We start from the raw sequence: 10,985 nt of genomic DNA, 5'->3' as shown, positions 1-10,985 counted from the left end.
GAATCTGCAAAGTGATATTTGGGAGCCTATAGGGGCCCATGGTGATAAAGGAAATGTCCTCACATAATAACTAAAGAGAAGCTTTCTGAGAAACTGCATTACCATGTGTGAATGCAACTCACAGAGTTACACGTTTCTCTTCAGTGATCAGTTTGTTAGCATAGTTTTCTGGAGATCTGCAATTAGATACTTCATAGCGCAATGAACATTACAGTGACAAAGGAAATATCCAGATGAAAACTAGAAAGAAGCTTTCTTAGAAACTTCTTGGTGATGTGTGAATTCATCTCACAGAGTTACACTTATGTTTCGTGGAGCAGTCCATTAACACTGTCTTTGGGGAAACTGAGAAGAGCTTCTTTGGATCACATTGAGGCCTACGCTGATAAAGGAAATTTCATCCGTTCAAAACGTGAAAGAAGCTTTCTGAGAAACTTCTTTCTGATCTGTGAGTTCATCTCACGAGTTCAATCTCTGCCTCAAGAAGCAGTTTGCTAACACTCTTTTCGTGGAATCTGCAAAGTGATATTTGGGAGCCTATAGGGGCCCATGGTGATAAAGGAAATATCCTCACATAATAACTAAAGAGAAGCTTTCTGAGAAACTGCATTGCCATGTGTGAATGCAACTCACAGAGTTACGCCATTGTTTTTTGCAGCCGTTTCTTAGGACTGTTTCCGTGGATTCCGAGAAGTGATATTTCAGATAGCTTTGAAGAATAGAAGGAAAAGAAATATCCTCCAAGAGAAAGCAGAACCAAGCTTTCTGAGAAACTGCTTTGTGATATGTGAATTCATTTCACAGTGTTCTATCACCCTTTCTCGGGGGAGTTTCCTAGCACTCATTTGAGGAATCTCAGATGTGATGTCTTGGATATCGTTGAATCGCATGCTGAATAAGGAACTATCCTCAGAGAAACCTGCAGAGAAGCCTTCTCAGAAACTTCTTTGTTGTGGGTGATTTCAGCCCACAGATGTCCATCATTGTTTCCACTGAGAAACTTGCTAGGAGAGTTTTCGCAGAATCTGCAATAGGACACACGGTGGCGCTCCAAGACCACAAATAACTTCGTCTTACTAAAGAAAGAAGCTTTCTGAGAAACCGCTTTGTGATGTGTGAATTCAACTCACTAAGTTGCAGCTGTATTTCGTGGGGCCGTGGCCTAGCCCTATTTGTGTGGAATCTGAGAACAGATATTCCCGAACCCTTTGAAAACAATGGGGCCAAGGGAAACATCTTCCAATAAAAATGAGAAAGAAGCTTACTGAGAAACTTCTTTCTGATCTGTGAGTTCATCTCACAGAGTTACAATCTCTGCCTCAAGAAGCAGTTTGCTAACACTCTTTTCGTGGAATCTGCAAAGTGATATTTGGCAGCCTATTGGGGCCCATGGTGATAAAGGAAATATCCTCACATAATAACTAAAGAGAAGCATTCTGAGAAACTGCATTGCCATGTGTGAATGCAACTCACAGAGTTACACGTTTCTCTTCAGTGATCAGTTTGTTAGCATAGTTTTCTGGAGATCTGCAATTAGATACTTCATAGCGCAATGAACATTACAGTGACAAAGGAAATATCCAAGATGAAAACTAGAAAGAAGCTTTCATAGAAACTTCTTGGTGATGTGTGAATTCATCTCACAGAGTTACACTTATGTTTCGTGGAGCAGTCCATTAACACTGTCTTTGGGGAAACTGAGAAGGGCTTCTTTGGATCACATTGAGGCCTACGCTGATAAAGGAAATTTCATCCGTTCAAAACGTGAAAGAAGCTTTCTGAGAAACTTCTTTCTGATCTGTGAGTTCATCTCACAGAGTTACAACCTCTGCCTCAAGAAGAAGTTTGCTAACACTCTCTCGTCTAATCTGCAAAGTGATATTTGGGAGCCTATAGGGGCCCATGGTGATAAAGGAAATGTCCTCACATAATAACTAAAGAGAAGCTTTCTGAGAAACTGCATTACCATGTGTGAATGCAACTCACACAAGTTACACGTTTCTCTTCAGTGATCAGTTTGTTAGCACAGTTTTCTGGAGATCTGCAATTAGATACTTCATAGCGCAATGAACATTACAGTGACAAAGGAAATATCCAGATGAAAACTAGAAAGAAGCTTTCTTAGAAACTTCTTGGTGATGTGTGAATTCATCTCACAGAGTTACACTTATGTTTCGTGGAGCAGTCCATTAACACTGTCTTTGGGGAAACTGAGAAGAGCTTCTTTGGATCACATTGAGGCCTACGCTGATAAAGGAAATTTCATCCGTTCAAAACGTGAAAGAAGCTTTCTGAGAAACTTCTTTCTGATCTGTGAGTTCATCTCACAGAGTTCCAATCTCTGCCTCAAGAAGCAGTTTGCTAACACTCTTTTCGTGGAATCTGCAAAGTGATATTTGGGAGCCTATAGGGGCCCATGGTGATAAAGGAAATATCCTCACATAATAACTAAAGAGAAGCTTTCTGAGAAACTGCATTACCATGTGTGAATGCAACTCACAGAGTTACACGTTTCTCTTCAGTGATCAGTTTGTTAGCACAGTTTTCTGGAATCTGCAATTAGATACTTCATAGCGCAATGAACATTACAGTGACAAAGGAAATATCCACAGTGAAAACTAGAAGGAAGCTTTCTTAGAAACTTCTTGTTGATGTGTGAATTCATCTCACAGAGTTACACTTATGTTTCGTGGACAGTCCATTAACACTGTCTTTGGGGAAACTGAGAAGGGCTTCTTTGGATCACATTGAGGCCTACGCTGATAAAGGAAATTTCATCCGTTCAAAACGTGAAAGAAGCTTTCTGAGAAACTTCTTTCTGATCTGTGAGTTCATCTCACAGAGTTACAACCTCTGCCTCAAGAAGAAGTTTGCTAACACTCTTCTCGTAATCTGCAAAGTGATATTTGGGAGCCTATAGGGGCCCATGGTGATAAAGGAAATGTCCTCACATAATAACTAAAGAGAAGCTTTCTGAGAAACTGCATTACCATGTGTGAATGCAACTCACAGAGTTACACGTTTCTCTTCAGTGATCAGTTTGTTAGCATAGTTTTCTGGAGATCTACAATTAGATACTTCATAGCGCAATGAACATTACAGTGACAAAGGAAATATCTGATGAAAAGTAGAAAGAAGCTTTCTTAGAAACTTCTTGGTGATGTGTGAATTCATCTCACAGAGTTACACTTATGTTTCGTGGAGCAGTCCATTAACACTGTCTTTGGGGAAACTGAGAAGAGCTTCTTTGGATCACATTGAGGCCTACGCTGATAAAGGAAATTTCATCCGTTCAAAACGTGAAAGAAGCTTTCTGAGAAACTTCTTTCTGATCTGTGAGTTCATCTCACCGAGTTCCAATCTCTGCCTCAAGAAGCAGTTTGCTAACACTCTTTTCGTGGAATCTGCAAAGTGATATTGGGAGCCTATAGGGGCCCATGGTGATAAAGGAAATCATCCTCACATAATAACCTAAAGAGAAGCTTTCTGAGAAACTGCATGCCATGTGTGAATGCAACTCACAGAGTTACGCCATTGTTTTTGCAGCCGTTTCTTAGGACTGTTTCCGTGGATTCCGAGAAGTGATATTTCAGATAGCTTTGAAGAATAGAAGGAAAAAGAAATATCCTCCAAGAGAAAGCAGAACCAAGCTTTCTGAGAAACTGCTTTGTGATATGTGAATTCATTTCACAGTGTTCTATCACCCTTTCTCGGGGGAGTTTCCTAGCACTCATTTGAGGAATCTCAGATGTGATGTCTTGGATATCGTTGAATCGCATGCTGAATAAGGAACTATCCTCAGAGAAACCTGCAGAGAAGCCTTCTCAGAAACTTCTTTGTTGTGGGTGATTTCAGCCCACAGATGTCCATCATTGTTTCCACTGAGAAACTTGCTAGGAGAGTTTTCGCAGAATCTGCAATAGGACACACGTGGCGCTCCAAGACCACAAATAACTTCGTCTTACTAAGAAAGAAGCTTTCTGAGAAACCGCTTTGTGATGTGTGAATTCAACTCACTAAGTTGCAGCTGTATTTCGTGGGGCCGTGGCCTAGCCCTATTTGTGTGGAATCTGAGAACAGATATTCCCGAACCCTTTGAAAACAATGGGCCAAGGGAAACATCTTCCAATAAAAATGAGAAAGAAGCCTTACTGAGAAAACTTCTTTCTGATCTGTGAGTTTCATCTCACAGAGTTACAATCTCTGCCTCAAGAAGCAGTTTGCTAACACTCTTTTCGTGGAATCTGCAAAGTGATATTTGGCAGCCTATTGGGGCCCATGGTGATAAAGGAAATATCCTCACATAATAACTAAAGAGAAGCATTCTGAGAAACTGCATTGCCATGTGTGAATGCAACTCACAGAGTTACACGTTTCTCTCAGTGATCAGTTTGTTAGCATAGTTTTCTGGAGATCTGCAATTAGATACTTCATAGCGCAATGAACATTACAGTGACAAAGGAAATATCCAGAGATGAAAACTAGAAAGAAGCTTTCATAGAAACTTCTTGGTGATGTGTGAATTCATCTCACAGAGTTACACTTATGTTTCGTGGAGCAGTCCATTAACACTGTCTTTGGGGAAACTGAGAAGGGCTTCTTTGGATCACATTGAGGCCTACGCTGATAAGGAAATTTCATCCGGTTCAAAACGTGAAAGAAGCTTTCTGAGAAACTTCTTTCTGATCTGTGAGTTCATCTCACAGAGTTACAACCTCTGCCTCAAGAAGAAGTTTGCTAACACTCTTCTCGTCTAATCTGCACAAGTGATATTTGGGAGCCTATAGGGGCCCATGGTGATAAAGGAAATGTCCTCACATAATAACTAAAGAGAAGCTTTCTGAGAAACTGCATTACCATGTGTGAATGCAACTCACAAAGTTACACGTTTCTCTTCAGTGATCAGTTTGTTAACACAGTTTTCTGGAGATCTGCAATTAGATACTTCATAGCGCAATGAACATTACAGTGACAAAGGAAATATCCAGATGAAAACTAGAAAGAAGCTTTCTTAGAAACTTCTTGTGATGTGTGAATTCATCTCACAGAGTTACACTTATGTTTCGTGGAACAGTCCATTAACACTGTCTTTGGGAAACTGAGAAGGCTTCTTTGGATCACATTGAGGCCTACGCTGATAAAGGAAATTTCATCCGTTCAAAACGTGAAAGAAGCTTTCTGAGAAACTTCTTTCTGATCTGTGAGTTCATCTCACAGAGTTACAATCTCTGCCTCAAGAAGCAGTTTGCTAACACTCTTCGTGGAATCTGCAAAGTGATATTTGGCAGCCTATTGGGGCCATGGTGATAAAGGAAATATCCTCACATAATAACTAAAGAGAAGCATTCTGAGAAACTGCATTGCCATGTGTGAATGCAACTCACAAAGTTACACGCCCTTCTCTTCAGTGATCAGTTTGTTAGCATCAGTTTTCTGGAAATCTGCAATTAGATACTTCATAGCGCAATGAACATTACAGTGACAAAGGAATATCCACAGTGAAAACTAGAAGGAAGCTTTCTAGAAACTTCTGGTGATGTGTGAATCATCTCACAGAGTACACTTATGTATCGTGGAGAGCAGTCCATTAACACTGTTCTTTGGGGAAATGAGAAGGCTTCCTTTGGATCCAATTGAGGCCTACGCTGATAAAGGAAATTTCCATCCGTTTCAATACGTGAAAGAAGCGTTCTGACGAAACTTCTTTCTGATCTGTGAGTCATCTCACAGAGTTACAACATCTGCCTCAAGAAAGAAGTTTGTAACAATCTCTCGTCTAATCTGCAAAGTGATATTTGGGAGAAGCTATAGGGGCCCATGGTGATAACGAATGTCCCTCACATAATAACTAAGAGAAGCTTCTGAGAAAACTGCCATTTACCATGTGTGAATGCAACTCACAAAGTAAACAGTTTCTCTTCAGTGATCAGTTTCTTAATTAACACAGTTTTCTGGAGATCTGCCATTAGATACTTCATAGCGCCAATGAACATTACCAGTGACAAAGGAAATATCCAGATGAAAACTAGAAAGAAGCTTCTTAGAAACTTCTTGGTGATGTGTGAATTCATCTCACAGAGTTACACTTATGTTTCGTGGAGCAGTCCATTAACACTGTCTTTGGGGAAACTGAGAAGGGCTTCTTTGGATCACATTGAGGCCTACGCTGATAAAGGAAATTTCATCCGTTCAAAACGTGAAAGAAGCTTTCTGAGAAACTTCTTTCTGATCTGTGAGTTCATCTCACGAGTTACAATCTCTGCCTCAAGAAGCAGTTTGCTAACACTCTTTCGTGGAATCTGCAAAGTGATATTTGGGAGCCTATAGGGGCCCATGGTGATAAAGGAAATATCCTCACATAATAACTAAAGAGAAGCTTTCTGAGAAACTGCATTACCATGTGTGAATGCAACTCACAGTTACACGTTTCTCTTCAGTATCAGTTTGTTAGCACAGTTTCTGGAAATCTGCAATTAGATACTTCATAGCGCAATGAAATTACAGTGACAAAGGAAATACCACAGTGAAAACTAGAAGGAAGCTTTCTTAGAAACTTCTTGTTGATGTGTGAATTCATCTCACAGAGTTCCAATCTCTGCCTCAAGAGCAGTTTGCTAACACTCTTTTCGTGGAATCTGCAAAGTGATATTTGGCAGCCTATTGGGGCCCATGGTGATAAAGGAAATATCCTCACATAATAACTAAAGAAGCATTCTGAAGAAACTGCATTGCCATGTGTGAATGAACTCACAGAGTTACACGTTTCTCTTCAGTGATCAGTTTGTTTAGCATAGTTTTCTGGAGATCTGCAATTAGATACTTCATAGCGCAATGAACATTACAGTGACAAGGAAATATCCAGAGATGAAAACTAGAAAGAAACTTTCATAGAAACTTCTTGGTGATGTGTGAATCATCTCACAGGTTACACTTATTTCGTGGAGCAGGTCCATTAACACTGTCTTTGGGGAAACTGAGAAGAGCTTCTTTGGATCACATTGCCTACGCTGATGAAGGAAATTTCATCCGTTCAAAACGTGAAAGAAGCTTTCTGAGAACTTCTTTCTGATCTGTGAGTTCATCTCACAGAGTTCCAATCTATGCCTCAAGAAGCAGTTTGCTAACACTCTGTTCGTGAATCTGCAAAGTGATATTTGGAGCCTATATGGGCCCATGGTGTGATAAAGGAAATATCCTCACATAATAACTAAAGAGAAGGCTTCTGAGAAACTGCATTACCATATGTGAATAGCAACTCACAAAGTTACACGTTTCTCTTCAGTGATCAGTTTGTTAGCAAAGGTTTTCTGGAAATCTGCAATTAGATAATTCATAGCGCAATGAACATTACAGTGACAAAGGAAATATCCAGAGTGAAAACTAGAAGGAAGCTTTCTTAGAAACTTCTTGGTGATGTGTGAATTCATCTCACAGAGTACACTTATGTTCGTGGAGCAGTCCATTAACACTGTCTTTGGCGAAACTGAGAAGGGCTTCTTTGGATCCACATTGAGGCCTACGCTGATAAAGGAAATTCATCCGTTCAAAACGTGAAAGAAGCTTTCTGAGAAACTTCTTTCTGATCTGTGAGTTCATCTCACAGAGTTACAACCTCTGCCTCAAGAAGAAGTTTGCTAACACTCTTCTCGTGTAATCTGCAAAGTGATATTTGGGAGCCTATAGGGGGCCCATGGTGATAAAGGAAATGTCCTCACATAATAACTAAAGAGAAGCTTTCTGAGAAACTGCATTACCATGTGTGAATGCAACTCACAGAGTTACACGTTTCTCTTCAGTGATCAGTTTGTTAGCATAGTTTTCTGGAATCTGCAATTAGATACTTCATAGCACAATGACATTACAGTGACAAAGGAAATATCCAAGATGAAAACTAGAAGAAGCTTTCTTAGAAACTTCTTGGTGATGTGTGAATTCTTCTCACAGAGTTACACTTATGTTTCGTGGAGCAGTCCATTAACACTGTCTTTGGGGAAACTGAGAAGAGCTTCTTTGGATCACTTTGAGGGCCTACGCTGATAAAGGAAATTTCATCCGTTCAAAACGTGAAAGAAGCTTTCTGAGAAACTTCTTCTGATCTGTGAGTTCATCTCACAGAGTTACAACCTCTGCCTCAAGAAGAAGTTTGCTAACACTCTTATCGTCGTAATCTGCAAAGTGATATTTGGGAGCCTATAGGGGCCCATGGTGATAAAGGAAATGTCCTCACATAATAACTAAAGAGAAGCTTTCTGAGAAACTGCATTACCATGTGTGAATGCAAATCACAGAGTTACACGTTTCTCTTCAGTGATCAGTTTGTTAGCATAGTTTTCTGGAGATCTGCAATTAGATACTTCATAGCGCAATGAACATTACAAGTGACAAAGGAATATCCAGATGAAAACTAGAAAGAAGCTTTCTTAGAAACTTCTTGGTGATGTGTGAATTCTTCTCACAGAGTTACACTTATGTTTCGTGGAGCAGTCCATTAACACTGTCTTTGGGGAAACTGAGAAGAGCTTCTTTGGATCACATTGAGGCCTACGCTGATAAAGGAAAATTTCATCCGTTCAAAACGTGAAGAAGCTTTCTGAGAAACTTCTTCTGATCTGTGAGTTCATCTCACCGAGTTCCAATCTCTGCCTCAAGAAGCAGTTTGCTAACACTCTTTTCGTGGAATCTGCAAAGTGATATTTTGGGAGCCTATAGGGGGCCCATGGTGATAAAGGAAATATCCTCACATAATAACTAAAGAGAAGCTTTCTGAGAAACTTGCATTTGCCATGTGTGAATGCAACTCACAGAGTTACGCCATTGTTTTTTGCAGCCGTTTCTTAGGACTGTTTCCGTGGATTCCGAGAAGTGATATTTCAGATAGCTTTGAAGAATAGAAGGAAAAAGAAATATCTCCAAGAGAAAGCAGAACCAAGCTTTCTGAGAAACTGCTTTGTGATATGTGAATTCATTTCACAGTGTTCTATCACCCTTTCTCGGGGGAGTTTCCTAGCACTCATTTGAGGAATCTCAGATGTGATGTCTTGGATATCGTTGAATCGCATGCTGAATAAGGAACTATCCTCAGAGAGAAACCTGCAGAGAAGCCTTCTCAGAAACTTCTTTGTTGTGGGTGATTTCAGCCCACAGATGTCCATCATTGTTTCCACTGAGAAACTTGCTAGGAGAGTTTTCGCAGAATCTGCAATAGGACACACGGTGGCGCGCCAAGACCACAAATAACTTCGTCTTACTAAAGAAAGAAGCTTTCTGAGAAACCGCTTTGTGATGTGTGAATTCAACTCACTAAGTTGCAGCTGTATTTCGTGGGGCCGTGGCGTAGCCCTATTTGTGTGGAATCTGAGAACAGATATTCCCGAACCCTTTGAAAACAATGGGGCCAAGGGAAACATCTTCCAATAAAAATGAGAAAGAAGCTTACTGAGAAACTTCTTTCCGATCTGTGAGTTCATCTCACAGAGTTACAATCTCTGCCTCAAGAAGCAGTTTGCTAACACTCTTTTCGTGGAATCTGAAAAGTGATATTTGGGAGCCTATAGGGGCTCATGGTGATAAAGGAAATATCCTCACATAATAACTAAAGAGAAGCTTCTGAGAAACTGCATTACCATGTGTGAATGCAACTCACAAGTTACACGTTTCTCTTCAGTATCAGTTTGTTAGCACAGTTTTCTGGAATCTGCAATTAGATACTTCATAGCGCAATGAACATTACAGTGACAAAGGAATATCCACAGTGAAAACTAGAAGGAAGCTTTCTTAGAAACTTCTTGTTGATGTGTGAATTCATCTCACAGAGTTACACTTATGTTTCGTGGAACAGTCCATTAACACTGTCTTTGGGGAAACTGAGAAGGGCTTCTTTGGACCACATTGAGGCCTACGCTGATAAAGGAAATTACATCCGTTCAAAACGTGAAAGAAGCTTTCTGAGAAACTTCTTTCTGATCTGTGAGTTCATCTCACAGAGTTACAATCTCTGCCTCAAGAAGCAGTTTGCTAACACTCTTTCGTGGAATCTGCAAGTGATATTTGGCAGGCCTATTGGGGCCCATGGTGATAAAGGAAATGTCCTCACATAAAACTAAAGAGAAGCATTCTGAGAAAACTGCATTGCCATGTGTGAATGCAACTCACAGAGTACACGTTTCTCTTCAGTGATCAGTTTGTTAGCACAGTTTTCTGGAGATCTGCAATTAGATACTTCATAGCGCAATGAACATTACAGTGACAAAGGAATATCCAGATGAAAACTAGAAAGAAGCTTTCTTAGAAACTTCTTGGTGATGTGTGAATTCATCTCACAGAGTTACACTTATGTTCGTGGAGCAGTCCATTAACACTGTCTTTGGGGAAACTGAGAAGAGCTTCTTTGGATCACATTGAGGCCTACGCTGATAAAGGAAATTCATCCGTTCAAAACGTGAAAGAAGCTTTCTGAGAAACTTCTTTCTGATCTGTGAGTTCATCTCACAGAGTTACAATCTCTGCTCAAGAAGCAGTTTGCTAACACTCTTTTCGTGGAATCTGCAAAGTGATATTTGGGAGCCTATAGGGGCCCATGGTGATAAAGGAAATATCCTCACATATAACTAAAGAGAAGCTTTCTGAGAAACTGCATTACCATGTGTGAATGCAACTCACAAAGTTACACGTTCTCTTCAGTGATCAGTTTGTTAGCACAGTTTTTCTGGAAATCTGCAATTAGATACTTCATAGCGCAATGAACATTACAGTGACAAAGGAAATATCCACAGTGAAAACTAGAAGGAAGCTTTCTAGAAACTTCTTGTTGATGTGTGAATTCATCTCACAGAGTTACACTTATGTTTCGTGGAACAGTCCATTAACACTGTCTTTGGGGAAACTGAGAAGGGCTTCTTTGGATCCACATTGAGGCCTACGCTGATAAAGGAAATTTCATCCGTTCAAAACGTGAAAGAAGCTTTCTGAGAAACTTCTTTCTGATC

The sequence above is a fragment of the Rhinopithecus roxellana genome, chromosome 11 (genome assembly GCF_007565055.1).
Source record: "Rhinopithecus roxellana isolate Shanxi Qingling chromosome 11, ASM756505v1, whole genome shotgun sequence".
In the NCBI taxonomy this organism is placed as follows: domain Eukaryota; kingdom Metazoa; phylum Chordata; class Mammalia; order Primates; family Cercopithecidae; genus Rhinopithecus; species Rhinopithecus roxellana.
Note: the sequence above shows the minus strand (reverse complement) of the source record.